Genomic DNA, 24,143 nt, shown 5'->3' with positions numbered 1-24,143 from the left:
CAGCAGGTTAAGACCCTGACTAGGATCCACGAGGATATGGGTTCCATCCCTGGCCTTGCTCAGTGGGTTAAGGATCCAGTGTTGCCGAAAGCTGCGAAGTAGCCTGTGGTTGCGGCTCAGTGTTGCTGTGGCTGTGGTGTGGGCATGTGGGCCTGCAGCTACAGCTCCAATTCAGTCCCTAGCCTGGGAACTTCATATGCTGTGGTTGTGGTCCTAAAAAGACAAAAACAAAAAAGCACAAAGGTACTCTACCTGGTACCTGGACATCCATTTAGTTTAGTTTTTTTTTTTTTTTTAATTTTTTAATTTTTTTGTCTTTTTAGGGCCATATCCATGGCATATAGAGTTTCCCAGGCTAGGGGTCTGATCGGCGCTGTAGCTGCCGGCCTACGCCACAGCCACAGCAGCAGGGGATCTGAGCCGCGTCTGCGACCTACACCACAGCTCACAGCAATGCTGGATCCTTAACCCACTGGGCGAGGCCAGGGATCAAACCCGCAATCTCATGGTTCCTAGTTGGATTCGTTTCTGCTGCGCCATGATGGGAACTCCAAATCCATTTAAATGAAGGCCCAGCAGGGCAGGGAGCCACCGGGAGCCCACCAGGCCCCCATGACTCCTCAGCAGAGACCAGAGCCACCTGAGCCCGGAATCCCTGTGTCTACCGGTTCCCTGTCCCTCCCTCTGGTGTGGCTGAATGAACTCTCCCTTGCACCCCCGTTTCTGTACATCCTTCTGTTCCCTTCCGATAGAGCACAATGCAATTGATTAGGCCTCTGTTTTCTCAATTTCCATCACATCCTCTCCCTGCCTCCCTGAGATTACAGGCGGGTCACCTTGATTGCGGGTTTCCACCGTTCACAAAACTCTTCAGTCATTTACAAAACCATCTCTCGCCTCATTCACTCCCCCACCTGGCTCTTCTCCTCTGCGATGCGTGATTTTACTGGCTTAAGGCTCAGAGGGCAATTTTATTTCCAAGTTCACGGTGAGGGAGGACACCTAATTGACTAATGCTGGGTATTTCACATGCATCATCTAATTTGAGCCTCACCGTGAGGCAGTGCAGAAGTATGATTATTCTCATTTTACAAAAGAGGAAACAAAGACTCTGAAAGTCTCCAACATTTGCTCAAGGTCATCTAGCTGGATGACAGAGTCAGAATTTGAACCCGGGTTCATGTGATTTCAATGTCTCGCGCATCCGTCTGTGTCGCACTCCCTTATATGATTGAGCAGAATGGGAAAGTATAATATGAACCCAGAGTCAGGCTGGGGGAAGACATGGTACCGATAGAGGTTAGGGGTGGCCCCATATATGCTGAGAATTGTTTTCATAGAAGAGCTGAGTCATTTATTAATTTCACACACATCTACTGATGTCTCCTTAGGCTGGTCCTGTCCAGGAGGCAGAAGAATAAACAATTACGACATTTAGGGGCAAGGTCAGTCTAGAGGCCAAGGGACGCTTCTTGGAGGATGTGAAAGAAAAGTCTGCCTAATGAAGCAGCCAAAGGGTGAGATCATCTTCCATTGAGAGGACGGCATGTGCAAAGGCCCAGAGGTACCGTAGAGCAAGGCCAAGTCAGGGAAGTGCAAATAGTTATGTAAGGGAGGATTGAGGGGAAAGATGAGGCATGGAAGAAGGTTGGAAGGTCAGAGAGAGGCAAAAGGTAGGAGGGTCAGAAAACCAAGGCCTCTGACCCCTGAGTTGTAGAGAAAAGTCAGAAGAAATCTCAGTTGCCCAGAACCTATTGGGGTGAAACTATTCTGGATCCCACTGCTCCAGTACTGAGCTGGTGGACCCACTGTCCGCTCCAGGAGTTCTCTCAGGTACAGTATCAAAGCCTCTCTCCCACCCCACCACCCATTACACACACACACACACACACACACACACACACACACACACACACACACACACACTACAGTACACTATGAATGCCTCCCTCCCACCCCACCATCCATTTCAAACACACCCCCCAGATGGTCCTGCAGTGATGTCCATGCTCCCTCTAGTGGTCACTCTGGGCACTACACCCAAACTGCAGGAAACTTTCCTCAGGGATAGGAGGTCTAAATCTGTGCAGAACCTCCCCATCCCTCAGGATGGGAGAGACAGCAATTCAGTACAGTTCCTGCTCTTGAAAACTCACAGTTTAATGGTGGTATGAGAAGGGCGCAGACACAGGCAGAAAATGTGGGAGAGTAGGGGAGGGTCCTAACTCAATTGGGACGGGGGAAGTCTTTTCAGGGGAGGTGTGGCTTCATCTCCAGAGACCTGAAAAAGGTTTAAAAGTTTGCTAGATAAAAAAGCAAGAGAGAAGCATTCCAGACTTGATAGAAGTAGGTAGCTCAGAGGCAGGAAATGAGACCAGGGAGTTGCAATTAAGTAGGTGTGACTGGAGCGAAAAATTTGAGGGGGGTCAGTGGCTAAAGATGAAGGCGGTGCAGTAGGCATGTGATCTTGTCAGCTATGCACACCGGCTAGGATTCCAAGCCTTGGGCCACATGAAGTCACTGCAAGGTTTTGAGCCAGAGAGTAACACTTTCCAGAAGGAACCCACAGGTGACCCATGCAGAGGAAGGATGGGAGGGCAAGAAGCAGCAGAAGAATCACCCTTCTTGGACACAAAGAACCACACCAGGAGTTCCCACTGTGACTCAGTGGTAATGAACCTGACTAGTATACACAAAGATGCAGGTTTGATCCCTGGCCTCGCTCAGTGGGTTAAGGATCTGGCGTTCCTGTAAACTGGTGTAGGTCACAGACACGGCTCAGGACTGGTGTTGCTGTGGCTGTGGTGCAGGTTGGCAGCTGCAGCTCTGATTCCACCCCTAGCCTGGGAACTTCCATATGCCATGGGTATGGCCCTAAAAAAAAAGACTCACACCAGGTCACACTCAAAGGAGGACACAGAGGGTTCAGTAGGCCTGTGAACCAGACATCTCAACACACATGATGGCATCTACAGACATGGCAGTGGAGCCTCAGGCTGCACCCAGACAAACACATATCCAGACTCACAACTCAGCTCCACAAGCCAAAAGGAAACTGAAGACACACATGCGGCCCCAGACCTAGGCCGACAGTGGGAACCAAGCACACCCTGAGGGAGGCAGGGATACACACACATGCAACGTGTCTGCCAAGGTCCCCCACACAAGCTCCCACCCTCTTCACCCCCCCACCCCGTCCCTCATCACCTCTGGCAGGAACAAAGCTGACCTTTGCCCTCTGGCCTCTGGCCTCTCCTCCCACACCCCCTGCCCAGAGGGAGGAGCTGTTTGAAGTCTGGGCTGCAGCTGGGGTTTCCTGTTGCCTGGAGGAATGTGGGAGGACTTGAAGAGAGGGGGGAGTAGAGGGAGGCCTACACAGGAGGAGGGATAATGGGGACCTGGGGGCCTTGGTTCCCACTGTACCACAGTGAAGGAGGGCTCCTGGGCCCCAGCTCTGAGGTGTTCTCATCCGGAGGAGGGGAAAACCAAGGCCATAATGGCTCCAGTCCAATGGGCCTCTTGTTCCTGGATCTGTGGTTCGGTGGCTTTAGGACAGACCCCCAACCTCTCTTGGCCGCAGTTTCCCCTTCTGTGGACTGGAGTGAATCCATGTGCAGCAATCCACACCTGTCCTGAGACAGCTCCAAGACGGAAGCCAACCCCAGAACTCTCAGAGAGGCCCGTGCCCATTCCTGCTGAAGGTTCATTTCACCCTGCCCTTTCCAGGAGCTCCAGGGGCCTGGCTCCAGCTGCTGTGACCTCTCAGTTATTGTCATGGTTCAATAATCCTTTGACAGGCCCTTGCCACTTCCCAAAGTGCCGTCACATTCATGCGTTCAGTAAATCTTCTCAACAGCCTCGCCTATAACGCAGGAAAGGGGTTACTCCTCAAGTTTACACATGTGGCCACTGAGACCCAGAGAAGTTAAGGACACACAAGTAAAAGCAGGATCAGAACCAGGCCAGTCTGGCTCCCACCACGTGGCCTCCAAACCCTTAGGCCCCACAGCTTTACCTCTGGACTCTCACCTTTATTTCCTCAGGTCTAACTGTACAGTGTCCTGCTTATACTGAAACAAAAGCGGTTGTGGGAGCTGAACCCAGAAAGAGATGATGCAAGTTCTTCTGGAACCTGGGCATCCTTCTTCCAGTCTGCTTTCTCTGGGAGCTTACAGCTACACTGTCCAGCCTGCGGTGACCCCAGAAGCTGTTTTGAAGGATTGGGTGGCCCCCTTTTAAAACAAGGCTTATGAAGCAGATATGGAAATTAGACACTAGGTGGCAGCAGCCGCCCGCAGGATGACTCCGCTTGCGTTTGGCTGGGGAGACCCCTCCACCCAACACGATTTGAAGAGGCTCCAAGAGAAAGACTGGCCCCCCAATGACTGGGAAACCCTGTAATGCTTGATTTCCAGCTATGCCCAGCACCTTGGGCACCCACCCTCTCTGGGGAGGGGGCAGCTGAGAGGGGTGGGAGGGGGTAAGCTTGGATAACCCACCCTAACTTTTATTCCCCTCTCACTAAGACTTGGGCCCCACTAACCTTGCCCTCTTGCCCCTCATCATTTAACCTCTCCCCTCCTGTGCTTCTTCCAAACTCCTCTTCCATCCCATTCTGCCTGGGGCTCCCTAGCACCTGGAAGCCGGCCTTTATTCCCACCCAATTCCCTCCCCACACTTGATTTGGCCTAGGTGGGGCCTTCATGCCCTGGGGCACAGCCTAATAGGTAAGGATGTGGTAAGGGGGTAAAAGAAAGGGGAACCTGGGCTTCTTTGCCTGCCTTCCCCAACATCAAAGCCTCACCGGTGGGGGACCAGCTGGGGCAAGATGCCAAAGCCTCATCTACTTGTGATAACTTCAGACTTAGGCTTTAGAGCTGCGAAGGGCCTCTAATGACTTTAACCACTGCTTTCATTAATATCTGACCTCACGATTGTTCCCATTCAATGAAGAAATCTTTGAACCCAGGGCTTGCCTGCAAGGAGAAGCAGCTCCTAAGTGGGGGCCTCTGCTGCTGGCCATGCCAGGCCCATAAAGCCAGATCAATCGGTGTTCTATGTAGAGTCCTAGACCATTCCCATTGCTGCTGTGCCCCCCCCCTTGTTCCTGCAAAAGGCCAATAGAAAATGTCCCCCAGGTTCTCTTTTGTCCTCTGAGAGTTTCAGACTGTCCTAGAGGAGGGGCTTGGGAGGTGTGGAGGTGAAGGGAAGGTGGTGGCAGGGAGCTGCAGTTGGCACAATGACACCACCTGCCTTTGTCACACACTGGCCATCACCTCGCATCACCCTGCAGGGCCAAAGGAAGAGTCAGAAACAGGTGGGCCAAGGACAAAGGCACTGCTGAAGGAACTTCAGACATGGGGCAAGACAGAAACAGCCAGCAGACACTGGGCAAAGGACTGTCAGACACACAGATGAAGTGTGTGTAGTGCAGAAATGGGACCAGCACAGGACCAGTCAGGGCCGGTGTTGGTAGACACTGAGGACAGGACAGTGACCATGCATTATTCATATCCTTGTCCCCTGTGAGCCTTGCACACCTCAGTTAACATTGGTTGAATTGAGGTGCCAAAGGAGGACACACAGGCACTGAGAGAGAAGGTCAGATGGAGACCTGGGGAGTCACAGCTCCCTGCCATGGCCCAGAGGGTAAGCAGTGGGCTTTGCAATCAAACACACCCTGGTCTGGCTGGGCTCTCCCACTTCTTCAGTGCCCTCATCTCTAAAATGGAAATGATAACAGTACCATTTTGCCAGGTCTTTGCAGGACTCAAGGGCCCTGCCGTGTGCAATAAATGGCAGCAGCAGTTCTTCCTGAGCTGTCCAGCTACTTCCCCTTGGTAACCAGGCCCTGGCAGTGCACATTCCCATCTGTGGGGATAGGCCAGGCAGGGGGCCAGGAGCCAGGGGCTGGATAACAGATGTGACCTGAAGAGGAGGTAGGTGAAAGTGCTGAGTCCAGCCCCCTGGGCACAGCAGGAGCTCTGAACTGTTGAATCTGAATTTTGTTTCCTGACACAAGGAAAAAACTCAGTCGAATTTAGGGAGGCAAAGCCCGTGTGTGTGTGCATGCGTGTGTGTGTGTGTGTGTGTGTGTGTGTGTGTGTGTTCTGTGGATTGGTGTGTGTATGTGTGTTCTGTGGATCATCCAGGACTTTTGTGCCCTTGCCGCCCTTGGACTGCCAGAAAGACTGGGCTTTGGTGGGCGGCGCTAAACCCAGAGCTCAGAACTTGAGTTCATGTCACTGAGGAGGAGATGCTGGTGGGCTTTGAGGTTTCTGAAGCAGGTCTCTCGCCATAAACCTTTGCGCTTGACTCAATAGGAAATCTTTTCAGAAAGGAAGAACGCCCCCAAATTCAGGGAGCTGGCCCTCTCCTCTCTCTTCTTCCCCTCCCATTTAATTGGGACGCCCCAGAAAGTCGCAGGCCCTTTAGCTAATCCCTCGATTCCCCATTCTACGCTCATTCTATTCGCAGACCCCGCCCCTTCGCTGCCGCCCGCAACCTCCGCTCGAGCCAGAGCCCCTGCGGGGGACGAGGCACGCGGGAAATGTTCCCAACCATTGAGGAAGACCAGCAGCCCTTGGTAAAAGAGAACATGCCCCCGCGGGAGGGGCCCAGGCGCTGTGTCCCTCTGGGGTCCCGGCCGCGCCGTCGGAGCAGCGGGCGCCGCCCCGCCCGCCTCGCGCGCCGAGCGGCCGAGGCGGGGACTACAAGTCCCGGCGTGCCGCGCGCGCGCTCCCCCCTGGGGTTCCGGATGGTGAGCGGCGAAGGTAAGGCGAGCTCGCAGAGGCAGCGGCGGCGGCGGCGGAGACGGAGAGAGGCAGGCAGGCAGGGCGAGGGCGAGAGACGGAGGGAGGGAGCGAGCGAGCGAGGCAGACCAGACAGACAGACAGGCGGGCGGGCGGGCGGGCAGAGCGAGCCACCCGCCAGGCTGCGCTCAGCCCCGCTCGCAGCGGAGAGAGCAGAAGGCAGGAGGAGGGAGGGGAGGAGGGGGAGGGAGGGAGAGAGGGAATCCAGCTACCACCACCCAAAGCCAGCGTCTGCTTTCTGTCCTCATTTCCTTTTCCCACCCAGCTCTGAGAGCAGAGAAAGGCAGAGGGAGCGAGAGATAGAGACAGTCAGACAGACAGACAGACAGCCGGAGAGAGCGGGAGGGAGGAGGGCGGAGGAGCAGGAGCAGGAGGAGGACTACGCGGGGCGCGTTCCCTCCCAGGTTTGCAATTGGGGGAGTGGGGGCGGGGGTGTCCAGGGCTGTGAGAGTGTGTGCACGGTGGGGGGAGCGAGGGGGGCGCAGAGAGAGCGAAGGAGTGATCGAGGTGGGGGGCGCCGCGGGAGCGGGGGGCCGTGTCCAGCGGAGTTAGCGGCGGAGAATGTGAGCCGAGGCGCGAGCCATGCTGTCAGCAACGGCGGGCGGCTCAGGGCTCCTCCACGACTCCTCTCCCCAGCAGCCGGGCGCCCGCGTCGCCGCCGCCGCCGGAAGACAGACGCCCCCCAAAGCCCTTCGCCTGGCTCGGACCCACGGAGCCGGCAGACCAGCACTCCGGTGAGTGGCGCCTCCTCCCCACCCTAGACCCCCGCTGGGGACCGTCCGGCCGGGCTCTTTTGTGCAGCGCACCGGGGGGGCCCCGCGCCCCCTCTGCGTGCCCCGGTCCGGTCCGCCGGACCCCGTGGCTGCGGTGCCCGCGGTGCGATCGGTCTTTGTTTCCACCGGGGCCCGCGGCTCGGCTGGGCTCGGCTCGAAGCCTGGCAGGCAGCGCCGGGAAGGGGGAGGGGGAGGTGGACGAGAAGGGGGGGCAGGGAGGGGGGGTTCTCGGGTTTCCTGGCCGCCCCGCGGCTCCCCCGGCTCGGGGGCGAGGTGCGCGCCCAGCGCTGCCGCGCGCCCCCTCCTCCTCCCCCTCCCTCCGTCTTTGGATTTAAAACTGCAATTTGCTCTCCAGCTTGCTGAGAATGGGGCGGGGGGGGGGAATGAAGGGGGGACCGTGGGAGCGGAGAACAAGGCTGGATTTTAGGAACCGCGCTGGGAAAGGGGGAGACTGCGGAGGGAGGAGCACCTCCCCTCCAACCCCCAAATCCCAAGGTTCCGTTGGTGCTCTGGGAGTTGAGGGGCGGGGACCTAATGACCCGGAGGGGGTGTGGGGTGGAGGAGGGATTTGGGGGCGGCCGGGGCTGGAGGGGTTGGGCCGCGTGCCCGGTTACCTGGCGAACAAAGTCGGCTCACTTTTGCATAAATAAATAAATAATCGCCTATCAATGCGTTTCCTCTGAGGCTCTGATTGAATCGGCCCCCTCTTCCCCAGGGGGTGGGGTGCTGAGTGACAGCTGTCAGCCCCCTGGGCCGGTAGCAGAGGGTGAATTGCTGAATCCCTCTGCTTTCTGGCTAAGGGCGCCTTCCCCTGCTGGGTCCTGGTCCCCCGGCAGAGCCAGAGGGGCAGGGGGCTGGCTCTGAGTCTAGGAAATAACCTTGTTTCCTGTTCTACAGGAAAAGGGACAGCAACCCAGAGTTTGGGGGCTGGGGATGAGGGCTGGTGGGAGCTGGAGGGGTTCCCCAGCAGCCTGACCCCCCCAGTCTCCTGCCAGGCGAAGGGGCCAGCTGAGGGAGGAAGGATGTGGGCCTTGCTGGCCGGAGGCGGGAGCTGGGGCTGTCCCTGAGGCGGGCAGCGGGCACCGAGAGGGAGGAGGGAGAGAGAAGCGGGGGCGGGAATTCTCTACCGCAGACCCTGGGGGCCAGGGCCAGATGTGGAGGGGTGGGGAGTCCCCCCTCCCTCCTAGCGTGGGGGCCCTGGGGCTGGGTTGGGAGGGGCTGAGCCTGGTGCCCTCGGTTCTGCACCAGTGCCTGACTGGCAGGGCCAGCTGAATTTGGGCCCAGGCGTCACCCTGGGAGGCAGGGCTGGGCTGCAGCAGCCTGGTCCCTAAGCACACGGAGGGACCCTTGGGGGGCCTGTGCCTGTCTGGCTGGGCAGGCGTTTCCCGCCGGACCAGTTGGTGTCAGGCGGGACTTGGCCCCAGCTCCCTGGGCAGAGCTCAGGGTGTGAGGACAAGCTTTGCCTCCGGGTCAGGGTGGCCACATTTTGTCCGCCGCTGCTGCTACTGCTGCCGCCGCCGCCGCCGCCGCCACCACCGCCGCCGCCGGCGGGGCGGGGGCATGTGCCCAGGCCTGGGCAGAGTCCTGCCAGGAGCATTTGGGGTGTTTCTATTGTTGGCTTGTTCCTGTTCCGTGTGGCTCGGTGTGTGTAGCTGTATGAGCTGGAGCTGTAACTGAAAGATTACCCGTTGGTCCATCCCTCCAACCCTGCTTGGGAGGGTGGGGGCAGCCTGGGTTTTGGTGGTGAGTTGTGGGGGTACCCCCTGGGTGGCATGTGCCTGTAGCTTGCCGTCTCCCTCCTTTGAGCAGATGTATATTTATTTTTGTAGTAATGGAAAATCAAACTGGATAGTAAGTTGAATTCATTTTTTTCTTCTGCTATGTCAATAGTTGGAATAACCCCTAGAGACTAATGAACTTCTTGCCCCAGAGCACCCACCCTCCAGAGGTTGCAAAGATCAGTGAGGGCATGAGCTTTGGGGGACTAGTGGGCACCAGTTCAAACCAGTGAGTCTTGTCCCTCTTGGTCTGGCATCGGGGGCAGGTGCCCAGGTGGGCAAGCAATGCCCCCCTCCCCAGGCTTCCCCCCCTCCCCCAGGGGTGTACTCTGGTCTCTCAGCCACCTCCTTGGTCAGTGCCTAAGCTGTGCCCAAGCCCTCAGAGACATTCTCCTGGTGGGCTCTCTCCCCCTGCCTGGGCTCCGGGCCCACGTGCTGATATTTATTTTCTGTAGTAAAATCCATTTTTAATGCCGTTACTTTTGAAATAATATAGAGAGAAACAAATGTGATGTGTTTAAGTTGCCCTCTGTGAGTTTTTAATGTGATCTATGGCTGAGGTACTGATGGAAGGAGCTGTTGGGCTTGGAGAAATTTGGTGTCATAAAGAAAAAGAGCTTGCTGTTTGTTATGGTTGCTGGGCTGGGGGGTCTGGAACAGGGTCGCGGGGGCAGGGAGTCCCAGCACCCCCAGGTGCTGTGATGGACAGCATTGCCTCTCACTTTGGAGGTGTGTGGGTTCAGGATTATTTTGCACAAGCCCTCCCTAGTCCTTGATGGGGCCTTTGGTGAGGGGACTTGGGAGCTGGGGGGCTTTGCCCCCCACATTTCACCTGCTTAGATTTTGGCAGGGAGGCTTCTGGAACCCCTGCTGAGCTAAGTGGAGGTGTACTGTGGGGAGGATGGATTTGGATTCTGAAGGAGATTAAGGGATGGGATCGCCACCTGCTTGGTGTGGCTGTGCTGGAGGCTTGAGGGACAAACTGCCCCTGGCTGAAGACTTTTTTTTGAAGTGGGGGGCCGCGGGGTGGGGGGGCTTCTCTGGACCAGTGGAGCCCCGGAGGGACATTGGCTGGTTTCAGACCCGCCTGGAACACTGGCTCAAGCCACTACCTCCTCTTGCCTCTGTTCCCCATTGGATAGGGGCTTCCTCCAGGCAGATTCGATCCCCCTCACTTTTCCTCTCTGTCCCACCCACCCCCTTTTCTTTTAAATTTGGTTTGTGGAATACCGAGCTCTGTCTCATGTCAGCCACCCAAGACCAGGGGTACCGTGGTACCAGATGCCCAGGCACTTCTAGTCTGATTAGTGAGGTCAAGCAGACTCACTGTCATGGGATGGAGCCCAGCTCTGTCTCTGGGTCCCCTGGGTCTTTTGGGACAGAGCCGGGGAGGGGAAGCCAGGATGGGGAGCCAGGATGGGGTGGAGCTGGGAACTGTAGGGGGAGGCAAGGGTAACATTGTTGCTAATGTCAGCAGATGGGCCCCCCAGGGAGGTGGGGAGGAGAGAGACAGAGACTGCCTCACGGGACATGGAGAGAGGAAAGATGGTGACAGAAGCCAGTGATGAGGGGGTGAGCGAGAAAACAGTCAAGGAGAAGAGCCAGAATCGCAGCCCCTGGAAATGGCGACCAGGGGACCAAGAAGGGCTAGGCACATGCCACTCCCACCCCAAGAGCCTGAAATGAGTGGGTACGGAGCACCTCTCACCCAGGGTGAGATGCCGGCTCGGATTGTATTTGGAGGAGAGACAAGCCAGTGTCTCTGGGAGGAGGGAGGAGGACAGGTGGGGGAGAGGGAAGGACTCGGGAGGAGGGAGACCTGGGAGACCGGGGGATTCCAGGGGTCACTTGACCAGTGCTCCTGCCCCGGGGCAGCGTCTCCCCACTGCCTTCTCTGAACCTCTGGGCACAGAGCCCAGCTCTTCTTTGGACCGGGGGCGGGGCCTGAGGCAGGTACGGCGCCTCACAGGTTGTGGGCGCTCTGTGCCAGGAGGCACCAGGGTTTTATAAGCAGGGAACATGAAGAACCTTAGACACACCAGGGGCGTCATCCAGTTGGATTCCCGCCCCCCCACCTTGTTGGGCAGGAGGAAACCCAGTCTAGAGAGGGGGGCCGCTTGCCCCCGTCAGACCCTTGGCAGAGCCAGGCCTGGGACCTAGCTCTTTCCCTCCACCTCTCTCTGTAGTTGGAGACTTGGAACAGCTACAGGGGGCCTCCTGGGTGCAGAGGGGGGCCGGAGCCTGGGGAGAGGAGCGGGCGGGCACCCTTGTGGCCAGAGCCCCCCCAGGGGAGGGGGAGGCGCTGCTGCTGCCGGAGAGAGAGGGAGGGAGGGGAGAGAGGAGGGGAAACAGTGAGTCAGGCTTCCAAGAGCTGAGGATGAGAGAGCCAGAGCTGGGAGGGAGAGGGCAGGGAGGGCTGCTCAGAAGTGCGGAGAGGGAGGGGGCCCAGCCAGGGGCAAGGAGAGCTCTAGAGGGAGGGAGCCAGACCCTGGCCCCGGCCCAGCAGCAGGGCTGTGGGGAGGGTGCAGCCAGTGGTGGACTTTGCCCGTGGCAGGTCAGGAAGGAGCCAGTTCTGCCCCCGCGGCGTCCCTTCCTTTCCCTATTCCTGGTTTATGATCCCACCCTGGGGTCTCAGGAGGAATGGCTGTGTCATCCCCTCCCTTCCTCAGTTTCCCATCTACTGCGGGGTTTGGGAGCTACTCTCAGAGGGGCATGGGGGAAGCAGAGCCTCCAGGGAGGTGTCGAGGGGCACCTCCTCAAGCCACGCCGCCCCTTTGGAGGCTCCCGCCAGTCAGGGTAGGGTGGCAGGTCTTTCGGGGTTCCCTTCCCCTTGAGCCCTCTGGGAGTTACTGGACCAGGGAGTGGGGGTCATGGGCCGTGAGTGCTGGGATGCAGTGTGTGTGTGTGTGTGTGTGTGTGTGTGTGTGCGCGCGCGTGCTGCTGGTCTGGCTGTGGCAGGTGGACTGACTGGGGCCTCCCAGGATGGCCAGTGCCTGGACAGGGCTGTGATTTCCACATGTCCAGAGCCAGCCTCCATTTGGGGAGTAGGCAGACACTCGTGTGACCCCCCTATATCCCTGTGGGTCAGATGCTCTGGGGCAGCTGGGAGGGGAGTGATCCCTGTGGGAGCTGGTGAGGACTGCCTGTGCGGCCCCTCATGTCTGGAGCTGGGACCAGAACTGGAGGGATCCCCAGAGGCTGCCTGGAAGGGAGGAGGGAGGGGCCCCCTCCCAGCCGGCTCACAGGAAGCCATCTCTAGCCCCTCCCTAGAGCGAGGCCTGGCACTGCCCCCCCACTTGGCCCGTCCCTCCTGGATCCTTAGCATCTCTTTCTTCCACTAGGGGATGGGGAAGGTGGGCACTAAAGCTCCCTCTCCCACAGGGCCTGGCTTTGGGGGGAATGGTGAAGTGAGGGCAAAGTGGGGGCCCCTGCCTCCCTCCCCCTTCTGCACGTGTACACAGACTGAGCTGCAGGGAGGCCCTGCTTTCTCTCCTCTTTCTGCTCTGGGGTCCTTGGCTTGGGAGCCCAGGGGAGGGGCCGCTTCTGCAGCTGGCTGGCCCCCCGAACTCCCAGCTCAGCCCAGCTGCTACCGAAGCTTCCAGAAGCTGCAGCTCTGCCCCCTCTTCCCACCCTCTGAACCAGGAAAGGCTTTTGCTGACCTGGGGGAGGGCGCCTTGTGAGCGAGTGGGCACCCTTAGAAGGACTAGCACAGACAACCAGACAGATGGGTGGCGGAGCAGATGGACAGAGACACCCACGCACAGGCAGACGGAGAGAGACGGACAGATGGACCAGGACAGGGAGAGACGGACAGACAGAGGTGCTGGCAGAGAGCGGAGTCAGAAAAATGGAAGCGCCTGGGAAGAGAGAAACGGAGAGACAGAGACTTGGAGAGAGGGAGCTCCAAGGAGGGAGACAAGGTGACTGAGATGGGAGAGGGAGAGGCAGATATGGGGGAGAGAGCGAGCGGCAGGAGGAGATAAAGAAAGGGGGAAACCCAGACCGAGAGAAGGAGAGGAGAGATGGAGGCTGCCAACCACAAACAAGAATTTGATGAGAATCTGGAAGGTGTTTTCTCCTGCTTCCCTCCCCAAACCCCCAGGCCAGCCAAGTCTCCATTCCTTCCACCCCCAGCTCAGTTTCCAGCTGCTAAAGAGGTCAGAGAGAAAGAGAGAGAGAAAGAAAGACACACACGCGCACGCACACACACACACACACACACACACACTCCCCGCAGATCCCGGAGACCCCTCCTCCCCCATCTCTTCGTGGGGGGCGGGGAGTCGCTGGGGGCGCCTCTCCTATCTGACCCCTACTCACAGACGTACCTCTTGTCTCAGAAAATATCCCAGAACATTCCCCACTCACTAGGTGTATGACTCCTCATATAAGTGCACGCCCCACACTCACACCTGTTCACACAGGCCTCACCTCACACACACTCACAAACCCACATTTTGTGGCATACATGTCTCTCCTCTCACACTCATCTGGAATCTCACAAACATAACTGGTGAACTCGTCCCTTAGGCTTTCTTATCCATACAGGCGGGGCCACTGCACAAGCCTTTTCGTGAGGTCTTGGGACATGTTCACACACACACACACACACACACACAGTCGTACTCACACGATGGTGGCAGTCACACTAGGGCAGAGAGAGGACTCTTCCTCTTTGGAGGCAAAGATCAGGGTTTCCGGGGAGCCACGGTGTCGTGGGGGCTGGGGGGTAGAATGCCCCCCACTCTGACCTAGTTGGCAGGGTGGGGAGGCAGGAGGCCCTCTCAGCTGGTGGGAGCCCTCCGGGGAAGTTGCAAGGCCTGGCCTGGACACAGATGAATTGGCCGGTGTGAAAGAGCTGAGGGTTGGTGAGAGTGTGTGTGCATTTGTGTATGTGTGTGTGCACATGTACAAACGTGCACTTGTGTACAGGTATACGGGATGGCGAGTGTGTGTGAGAGAGACTGAGTGCATGGGAGATGAGATATGCGTGTGATAGGGAGAGCCAAGGTGTGTGGAATGTGTGGGTGTGGGGGTGATAGCTACTCGTCAGGTGCGTATGGGTGATGACATGTATGTGACAGGTGTGTATGGCTCTGCCTGCTTTTGCAGCGTGGGGCGTGTGTAACGGGTGTACATACGTACATACGTATGTGAAGGGCCAGGGCCCCGGGGCCGAGGCGCCTCTGGGTGAGGGGGCAGCATTCTGCAGATATGAAGGTGTTGGGGGGCGTTTGTGTGGGAGTGTAGGCAGGGTGCATGTGTGAGGGGGAGCTGCCTGCAGGAGGCCGCGCTCGGGGCTTGGGTTGGAGGGCTCTTTTCCAAGACAAGGATGCTGCTCCAGCAGAGGCCGTGGGCTTGAACACATGCGAAGGGGCTGCAAGGCTCACAGTTGGGCACTGACCCACACAGACGCACAAGGACAGACATACCCGCCCCTGTCCTCCCTCTTCCTCTCTCCTGGCGTCAGTGGTTTTCAAAGGAGCCTCCGTGAGGACTGTTTGCTGTGCAGTCTTCCCCCCCCCCCAGCCCGTGCCTCTTCAAACACAGCGATGCCCTCCAGGCAGCTTTGTGGAGGCTCCTGCCTCGACCATCTGAAGGCAGATGGGTGGGCTGGGATCCGCTGCCGCCCCCCCCCCCCCCCCAGGGAGCGAGGAGGCAGCTCTGCTCCTCTGGCTGGGCACTGGCTGAGACAGATGGAGTGCCTGTCTCAGCACCCCCACATGGGGTCTGGGGGTGGGCAGGCCCCCCGCCAGCAGGGGGGTTCTAGCGGGCAGCCCTCAGGCAGGGCCCTGAGCAAAGGCCAGCACTCTGCCCTTCTCCTCCTCAGAGGGGCACCCACCCCACCCTGCAGCTCCATCACCTGTCTGCGCACAGGGACCCAGCTGCAGCCCCTCACGACTGCTTCCCCACTCATGGCTCCAGCACCCCCTCTAAGCAGAGCCCCACCGTCTCCACAGACACACGACCACTCTGCCCTCGAACACCTTGCTAGCACCCACTGGCTCAGGTACACGCAGCCCCAACACGCCTCCAAACACACAGCCACCACAGGCCGCACACCCTGACACGTTTACAGTCCTGGTACTTAACCAAAACCCAGATTGCTTGGACCCCCAACATACCCCCTCCCAACACACACACACATGGCCTCTGCCACATCCTCAAATATACTAGCTCCTTCTCTGACCCCAACACTTCCCCACATACACCCGGGACCCTGCTACAGCCCGTAATACCTCCTGCGCACTCAGACTCCAGGAGCCCCAACACCTAACCAGACACATCCAGGCTCCCTGCAGCCCCAGAATTTCCCCCAGCTGCAGCCCCACACCTCCCGAACACTGATACAGCCCCCTACACCTTGTCAAACTCACAACTCCCCCACACACACACAGCTTCAACACCCGCTCCCATGAGAACACCCCCTGTAGCCACACCATCACCTCAAACACACAGATGTAGCTTCAGTTCTAGTTTATCTCTGAACAATGTCCCCCCAGCTTTTCATACCTTCCTAGGCGTGCACATGTGTGCAAGCGTGTGCACACACACACACACACACACACTCCCCCCCCCCGCCGCTCCCCCCAGATCCCAACACCTCCTTAAACAGGCAGCCCTCTGTGCATTCCCCACAATGGCTGAGGACTCCAGGACTGCCCTCAGCCATCTCTGGGCCCAGGGGCTGCCCCCACACCTCTCTAAACATGGGTCCCACACTCAGACAAGGACACACACAGCCCCAGCTCCATCACAATCCTGCGCCCATTCACCCCGCAGAGCAGCTCTGCCCCGCACCCCCACCCTCTCTGCAGCCCTCCCTCCCACTGTCACACATTCCAGCACACCCGCCCCCCACAGCGCTCCCCCACCCCACCTTCTTCTCCCCCAACACCCTCGGCCTCGCACACAACACTGGCTGGCTCTTGTGTGCTTGCTCTCTCTGCTGCCCGGTCCTCCCCCACTTCCCAGCGCCTCCTCTGCCTGGGGAGGCGTCTCCCCCCACTTTGCCCCAGGCCTTTCATTCCTGGACAGTGAGGCTGTACATCTGGTTCAAAGCTGCCCCACCCAAGACCCTGTGCTCTGGGCACCCTGGCCTGGGCTTTGGGGGTTTGGGGCCTCTTTGGGGGCTCTTGGCACCTGGTCATCCTGGTCTCTCAGCCAAGAACTCTGAGTGCCCAGCCCTGCCCTGGCTCTGGCGCATCTGGGGAGGGGGCTGGGCAGGGGGATTTACCCCCAGCCTGAGCTTTCTCAGGGGCTTGCCAGATCCTCCTCCTCCTCCTCCTCTTCCTCCTCAGCTCACCTGAGGGGGACATTGGACCTGGGGCTTCAGGGAGAAAGATGAGGAAGGTGCTGGCTTGACATGCTCCCCCCCCACCATCCGGGCTTGGGGCTTGGTCTCCCTGGGAGTCAGTTCCGACAGTGAAGGTTACTTTACTAGATGCATGATTTTAAACGGAATCTCCACCATCTGTTCCACCCCCTAATTACAGATGCACAGAATCCGCCTCAGAGGGCAGCATGAGGGGAGTGATTTAGAGGCTGAGCGGCTTCTGCCTGCATTAGGGCTGGGGAGACTGGGGGGGCCTCTGGGTATTGCTCACAGCCCCCCAATCCCATCTCTTTCCCAGGCCCCCCCCCCCGTGCCCCTTCTCTTGCTGGAGGAAGGCTCATAGAAAGGTCCCCCTGACCCCCGAGGCCTGAAAGAGGAAGCAACTGCAATGATGAGGGACGGGTTGCTGAGACACTGCCTGTGTCCCAGGCCCCAGGTCTTGGGATGCAGGCTCCATTAGAGCCTTAAAAAATTCAGTGGATCGATCTCCTGCCTGCCTCTTGTGCTCTGGGGAGCCACAGGCACTGGCCTGGCCCAGCTGTCTGCCCACCCCAGGGGTAGCAAGGACTGGGGAGGGAGGGGAGGGGCGGTTGGAGCAGAGGTGGGAGCCTTCAGGTTTTGGCAGCAGAGGACGTGGGCAGAGCGCGCGCCAAGCTGCACCAGGTGTGTTTGCACGTATGCGCCCATCCGCCTTGGCGCTGCTGGCAAGCCTGACCCCAGCTGGGGCCGTGCTCTGTGGGGCTGGACCAGCACCAGGGGCAGAGGGGATGGGCCAGGACCCATCCCTTGGAGGGTTCTGAGGGACACTGGGCTACACCCGAGGATGGGTCCGCCTTTCCCCGTGTTGCCAGGGCCCCGGGCCCCAGCCTGCTCCAGCAGCCGCGGGCACACTGCGGTAGAAGCTGGAGCAGTCACTGTGGGGAGAAAGGGAGCGAGGCTGGGCTGGAGGAATTTTAAAGATTGCTGCAGGCAGGAGGGTCTCGGGAACCCTGTGGAGCGGGCAGTCATGCAGAAGTAATCCTATCGCCGCTGCCGCCTGCCTGGAGGAGTGAGGGGAGAGGGGGCCGGGAGGGGAGGGAGGGCTGCAGCCCCGTTCCCACCTCAGCTCCGGCCCCAGCCAGCTGTGGAGGCAATCGGGACCCCGGCGGGCTCCCCTGAGGTGGCACCACCATTCCACTGTGGCATGTGCCCCCTGGAGGGGCAGCGCCGCAGCTGTCGCCCAGCTCTCAGCTCTGGTTTTTATAAATAATGCAGCTTGGAGGTGGGGGCCAACTCAGCCCCCGGTCACCTTGGGTCACCCAGTGTGGCATCTGCAGCTGGCAGTCCTGTGGCAGAGCCCCTCTCCCTTCCAGCCTGCTCCTCTTCTTTGGCTGTGTGAGCTTGGGCCGGAGCCCCAGCCTCTCTGAGCTGGGCCAGGGGCAAAGGAGTGTGGAAGAATCCAGAACCCCTGGTCCTTTTGTACCCCCCACCCCCAGCCTTCCCAGGTTAACCGGCCGCTGGCTCAGCAAATCTGGGCTGGGAAGGGGTGGCCTGCTCTCCAGGGGCCTCCGCATTCCAGCCCCTCCATTTTGCAGATGGAGCAACCGAGTCCGGAGAGGGTGGGATGGCCAAGGCCAGCGAGCTGATGAGCACCTCCTTCCTGCCCCACTCTGCTGTCACTCAAGGCTCTTCTCAGCCTCAGCTCAGCTAAGAGCAGGGCCTGGGGGGGCGCGGGGGATGTTTGGGAAAGTGGTTGCGGCTGAGAGGTTGCCATGGCAATGCTGCAGGATGCTGAGCTGAAGTGGGGGTCCTACAGGGTCTCTGGGGCCCCCAGCTCCACACCCCTGTGGTCTTCTCCTCCCCATCGCCTGTCCCCCACCCAGATGCCTGTCACACAGCTCCGGTGACAGGCTGGGTGGGTGACAGGTGGTGCAGGTGATGGGCTGGGTGGGTGACGAGCTGGGTGGGTGACAGGTGGTGCGGGTGCGAGGCAGGCAGGTGACAAGCTGGGTGGTGACGGGCCCTGCTGATGACAGGCAGGGGGTGTGGTTGGCGAGGATGCTGTCTCCTGGCTGGTGGCCTGTTGCAGCCCCCCACCCTCATGCATGTGCACATGCACAGACTCTGGGCCCAGAGCTTGGGGCTAAGATACTAATGAGGCTTGTTACGTGTGGAGGGGCAGGTGCCCGGGCTCACTAATGAGAGGCCTTTAACGAATCGGGGAGACAGCTGGGGGGCTTCCAGGAATTTGGCTGGCCCTCCTGGGCTGGAGGATGAGCCAGGTCGGGACCCTTCCTCCCCTTCCCCCACCCCGGTCACTTGGCTTTGTGTTAATACTGCCCACGGTCAGGCTGGCTACCATTGCCAGAGCGCTGGCTGCACTGGCCCAGCCCTTTACATGCATTTTTTCATTTCGATTCAACAGTGTAGGAGGGAGGCACTGTTGCCCATTTTACAGATGAGAAATCTGAGGCCGAGAAGACAAGGGAATTCACATAGTAAGTTTCCGCTGCAAGTGGTATTTTAATCCAGGTCTTACTGTCTCCAGAGCCTGTGCTCTTCACCACCTACCAGTAAAACTCAGGCCTTGGTGCAGACCCAGCCCTCTCAGGGTCTCAGTTTCACTCTTCGGGAAAATGGATGCGTGGTAGAGGGGTAATCACCATAGGCTCTTCAGCTCTGACTTGGGTGGCTTCAGGGACTCCTCCAGGTAACTGCCGAGGCCTCACTCCATCTGGTCCAGACTTTAGGTGACACCTTTGCACTGGAGAGAGGACAGGGCTTAGCGCTGAGGGCGCATAGCTGAAAGGGGGGGGTATCTGGGATGTCTGAACCACTGCCTCCATTGTGAGGTGGGGAGGCTGAGGCCTGGAGAGGAGCAGCCACTGCCCAAGGTCACATGCCCTGGGCGCTGTAAGGCCCCGTGGGATCCCAGGTCTCCTGGCCTGTTGGAAGGGTGGGGCTAGGTGTGGTGCCAGGGCTGGGAGGTCACCTCTTCTTGGGCTCCACCCACCAGCCTGGCTTCTTTCCTGGTGGTTGCAAGCCCCTACCTCCTGGGAGGGGGCGGGGGCGGGGGCCGGGGAGGCTGTTGAATGCCTCCGTAGGGCCTTGCCCCTTCCCCATCAATCTAGGCCCCTAGTGTCTGTTGACCCCCCTCCTTTGGAGATCTGTTGGGGTAGAAACTTTCCCTGGCAACAGCTGATGGATGGATTAGGGCCTTGACATTGGCCCAGGGCCACAGCCTGACCCTGGAGGGACCAGACTAGGGCTGGGGGGGCTTGGAGGGGAATTTAAGGGAGAAGAATTAAGCTCATAAATCTTGGAGCATCTCAGTTCTCTTCTCCTTGACCTTAATCTCTTACCAAACCTGCTCTCCAGCTGCACATCCAAGGCTGGGGTTTGAGGGAGTCCACTTACCCATTCCCCTCTCCCACCCACTGATGCTCCTGCTCCTGGAATTGCACCCCCTATGGGGAAGGAAGTACAAGTTGCAGCCACTCTGTCGGGCAGAATTAAGAACTTGTGTGTCCAGACGTTTGGATTTGGCCTCTGATTCATAATGGTAGGTAGGGCAGAGAGCTTCACTGCCTCAGTTTCCCTGGCCTTAGCTTTGAAATTCTCTCCTGGTGCCTGACTGCTCAGGCAGGAAGGAGTGCTGAGACCAAGAGGGATTTCACAGCTGTGGGACACGTGGTGCTGTCCTCAGAAGCCCCATTCTGAGATAAGAGGCACAGCTCTGGCCTTGGGAGCCCTCAGACCCAGAGGTGAGATCTTGAACCCAGGCTGGGCATGTGCTGAGGTTCAGGCAGGGAGCGGGTGGAGCTGGGCGGCTGTCTGCGATGGCTTTTGGAAGCAAAGGCTGAGGCTGGGGAGAGGCCAGAAGGAAGGTGGCGGTTTGCCCTGGGGGGCCAAGGAGCCATCTTTGGTTGGGGGGTAGGAGCCTGGAAGGGTCTGGCTTTTCTATAGTCCCAGGCAGCTGGAGCCTGAGTTCTGGGACCCTCCTAGCTCCCCAGGGAACCCGCTGCTGCCTGGCCCTGGAGACCCAGGCGTCCTGGCGGGTGAGGGCGGGTCTCCGGCAGGCGCCCTGCCAAGCCCCGCAGCCTGCTCACCAGGAATCTTGTTGCTGAGAGATGGAAAATCCCGGCCGGGCCTGCAGCTCATCCCTCCCCTCCGGGAGGAGGAGGGGCCCAAAGATTCCTTCCTGCACCCCCCTCGCATCTGGGGCAGGGCCCTCCTCAGCAGTGGGTGGGGCTGGGGGGCCCAGGACAGGCCTCTAAGCCTCGGTCACATGTCCTGGAGCTTAGCCCAGCCTGCAGTGGGCACCAGGGCACTCTGGAGGCAGAATGGGCCTGGTGTGGCAGAGGAGAGGTGGGGGTGGGTGCTGAGGCCAGAAGGGGGCCTGGATGGGGGCCTAGGCCTGGCCCTGGCCCCACTGGCTCCCCCAGGGCGGAGGGTGAAGAGTTGGTTCTCTCCTTGGACAGGAAGACGAATGATCCCATTATGGGAGCGTGATTTTATTCCACGTGTCACGGAGTCTGAGATTAACTTGCTCACCAGTCTGTGACAAACCCCTACACTCTCACACCCAACACACATGCACACACACACACAGGCACAGAGACACACATATATCCTTGGTCTCACAAATGCAAACCCCACAGGCACACATAAGCATTTCCTTACTACAGCATCCCATACAGGTACACAAGCGCACATTCACACTTAGATACACCAAGATCTAGACCCACAGCCTCAAACGCACAACATTCTCTCACTCCCACTAAGGCCACACAGACCCAGAGATACAAATGGGCCATCCAGGGGGATGCCCGTGGCCCTACCTAGACATGCGCAGATCAAGGATGCAGAGCACCCCCTCCCCACAGATACACCTAGACACACACCACCCCAGACACAGTCATGTGGGCAGGCCTAGACCAACAGCCACACACACTGAGACAAAGGCCCAGATACATACAGAGACAAAGACAGGCACAGACACACAGCCGGCAGCGCGCACACAAGCACAGGCGTGCACACCCGGACACAGACAAAGACAAATAAATGCCCAGAGGTTTTGCTGTGGACAGATGTAAGGCACACACATCTGGGCCTCCTTCTCGACCTCCCTGCCTGGGGACATGGTAATCTGGCGCCTGTGGCTCCAGGGAGAACTTGGAGGAATCTTCTGCTCAGTCAGCGCCCCCCACCCTGGGCCTGGGGCCAGCCCCCACCTCTGGCACCGGGTCCGCGGCCGAGGCCATGGCAGCCACACCCCCAGCAGAGCCCAGACATCTCTTCCCTGGCTCTCCGTGTGGGACACACTCACGGGCACACCATCTCCTCCTGCACATGCTCATGACCCCCCCCATGCCCACACACTTAAGAGTTTCTCCCTCAGACCCACCCCCCAGGTGTCCCCTTCTGGTTGTTGTTCTCAGTCACTCCCCACCAGAGACACGCACGACCTCGAGCACAGACACACACAGCCTTGCTCGCTCTGCACCCCCGCAGCCTGCGTGGCACGCGCCCTCGCCTTCTCACACAGGCCCCACGAGCCACAGCCGTGCGCTCCTTCCACGCTTCCTCGCCAGTGCTCTCACCGCCGAGTTCACAGATGCCGCGCACACATACCCTCCCCCACGCACATCCTCCCCGCTTTCTCACATGCGTGCGCGCGCGCGCACACACACACTCTCAGAGCCTCCCTCACACCATCACTTTCCTTCCTCTGTCTCTCACAAACACTCCCTCTGCCAAGAGTGTGGCTGTGCTGCAGCACAGCCCCGAAGTACTTGTCACTGTTCTCATCAGGTCCTTGGCCTTCCTGGCCTCAGTCTCTTCCCTTTCACCTCCAGCCCTGCACACTGCGGCCCTGTATTCTTTTGTCATGTCTCTGTCTAGTCAGCAGTAAAGTACGGAGTGTTCATTTAGTCATTCAACAAATGTTGATTGAGCACTGATGATGGGTTAAGCATTGGGGCTACGTCAGTGACACAGGTCCTTCCCTCATAGAGCTCTCCATTTTGTGACCGGTTTCTTTGTGGCTGATCTTGTCTGACTAGATTGTAAGGTAACCCTTGATCTTGGATGTTGAGAGATGTGTAGACAGTCACAGGAGGAAAAATATGGGAAGGGTGTTCTCGGCCAAGGGAACAGCCCGTGCAAAGCCTAGAAGTGAATCACAGTATGGTATGCCGGGAACTGAGGTGATGTTCAGAGACTAGAGGAGAAGCTGCAAAGAGAGCAGAAAGCCAGATGTTACAAAGTGTGGATGCCATGTTCAGAGGGCTGGATTTTGTCTCATGAGCCACAAGGAATCATGAAAAGTCTTTAGTGACAGGACAGGGTGGGGGCATGATGGTGTTCTGACCTAGAAGAGGTGAGCAGGAAGGAGAGATCTGTTTAGGAGCAAGGACCACAGTTCCAGAGCTGTGACTTCAGCTCTGGGTGACACCTTCTATGACCCAGGTCCATCATGTGAGGGCAGGACAGTCCAGGAGCCAGAGCTTATAGTACATGCTCAATAAATGAGAGTCATTACTGTCAGTTATCGGTGCGACGAGGCGGGACATTGGCTGAAGAGGAAGTTTACTGAGCACCTACTGAGTGTGGGGTACTGTGCGGGCTCTGCAGCTTTGAGAAGCTCACACACCAAAACCCCAGCTTGCTTGGACAACAGTGGGCCACGTGGCAGGGGTGGAGGCAAAGCACCCTGGAAACTGAAAGGAGCGTGAGGATTCTGGGTGGCACACAGAGGAGCTGGTATTGAGCCGGACCCTGAAGAGGCTGGTCAGACTTGGGCGGGCAGAGGTGGAGAAGGAGCCACATGAAAAAAAAAAAAAAGGGAGTTCCCATTTTGGCTCAGCAGAAGTGAATCTGACTAGCATCCATGAAGTCGAAGGTTCGATCCCTGGCCTCGCTCAGTGGGTTAAGGATCCAGTGTTGCTGTGAGCTGTCATGTATGTAGATTGCAGACTCGGCTCGGATCTGGTGTGGCTGTGGCTGTGGTGTAGGCCGGCAGCTGCAGCTCCAATTCAACCCTTGGCCTTGGAACCTCCATATGCCGCTAAAAAAAAAAAAAGGAAGGAGCCACGTGAACATCAGCCCAAGGGCAAGGTGTCTAACCCAGCTGCTCTGAGGGACATAGGAAGGAGGGGCTTGGGATGGGATTGTGGAGGCAAGACCTCTGTGGCCAGGCTGAGGGGGGTCAGCATGGGGCTGAGCTGCACTCTAGAAATCCCACGTTTTGGTGGATTATGTTCATTAGAAATTGTGCTCCAGGAGTTCCCGTCGTGGCGCAGTGATTAATGAATCCGACTAGGAACCATGAGGTTGCGGGTTCGGTCCCTGCCCTTGCTCAGTGGGTTAACGATCCGGCGTTGCCGTGAGCTGTGGTGTAGGTCGAAGATACAGCTTGGATCCCGCGTTGCTGTGGCTCTGGCGTAGGCTGGTGGCTACAGCT

The 24,143-nt window shown here is 58.6% G+C and overlaps 1 protein-coding gene across 19 annotated transcripts in view; it reads left to right on the top strand.

The window, feature by feature from the left end:
* The first annotated feature begins 6,737 nt into the window (after nucleotides 1-6,737).
* Nucleotides 6,738-24,143, top strand: part of AHDC1 (AT-hook DNA binding motif containing 1) — a 67,292-nt gene continuing 49,886 nt past the window's right edge. For 6 of the 19 annotated variants that reach the window (XR_014807355.1, XR_014807359.1, XM_084963510.1 and 3 more), the window contains exons 1-2: nucleotides 6,738-6,773; nucleotides 7,449-7,546. The gene's annotated coding sequence lies outside the window, so the exon portion shown is untranslated. The other 13 variants (XR_014807356.1, XM_084963511.1, XM_084963498.1 and 10 more) reach the window with 4 other exon arrangements.

The sequence above is a fragment of the Sus scrofa genome, chromosome 6 (assembly GCF_054392235.1).
Source record: "Sus scrofa isolate SSC_HxYL_T2T_F1_AM1 chromosome 6, Sscrofa_HxYL_maternal_Yorkshire_Landrace_v2.0, whole genome shotgun sequence".
NCBI lineage: Eukaryota > Metazoa > Chordata > Mammalia > Artiodactyla > Suidae > Sus > Sus scrofa.
This window is presented reverse-complemented; position numbering and strand designations above follow the sequence as displayed.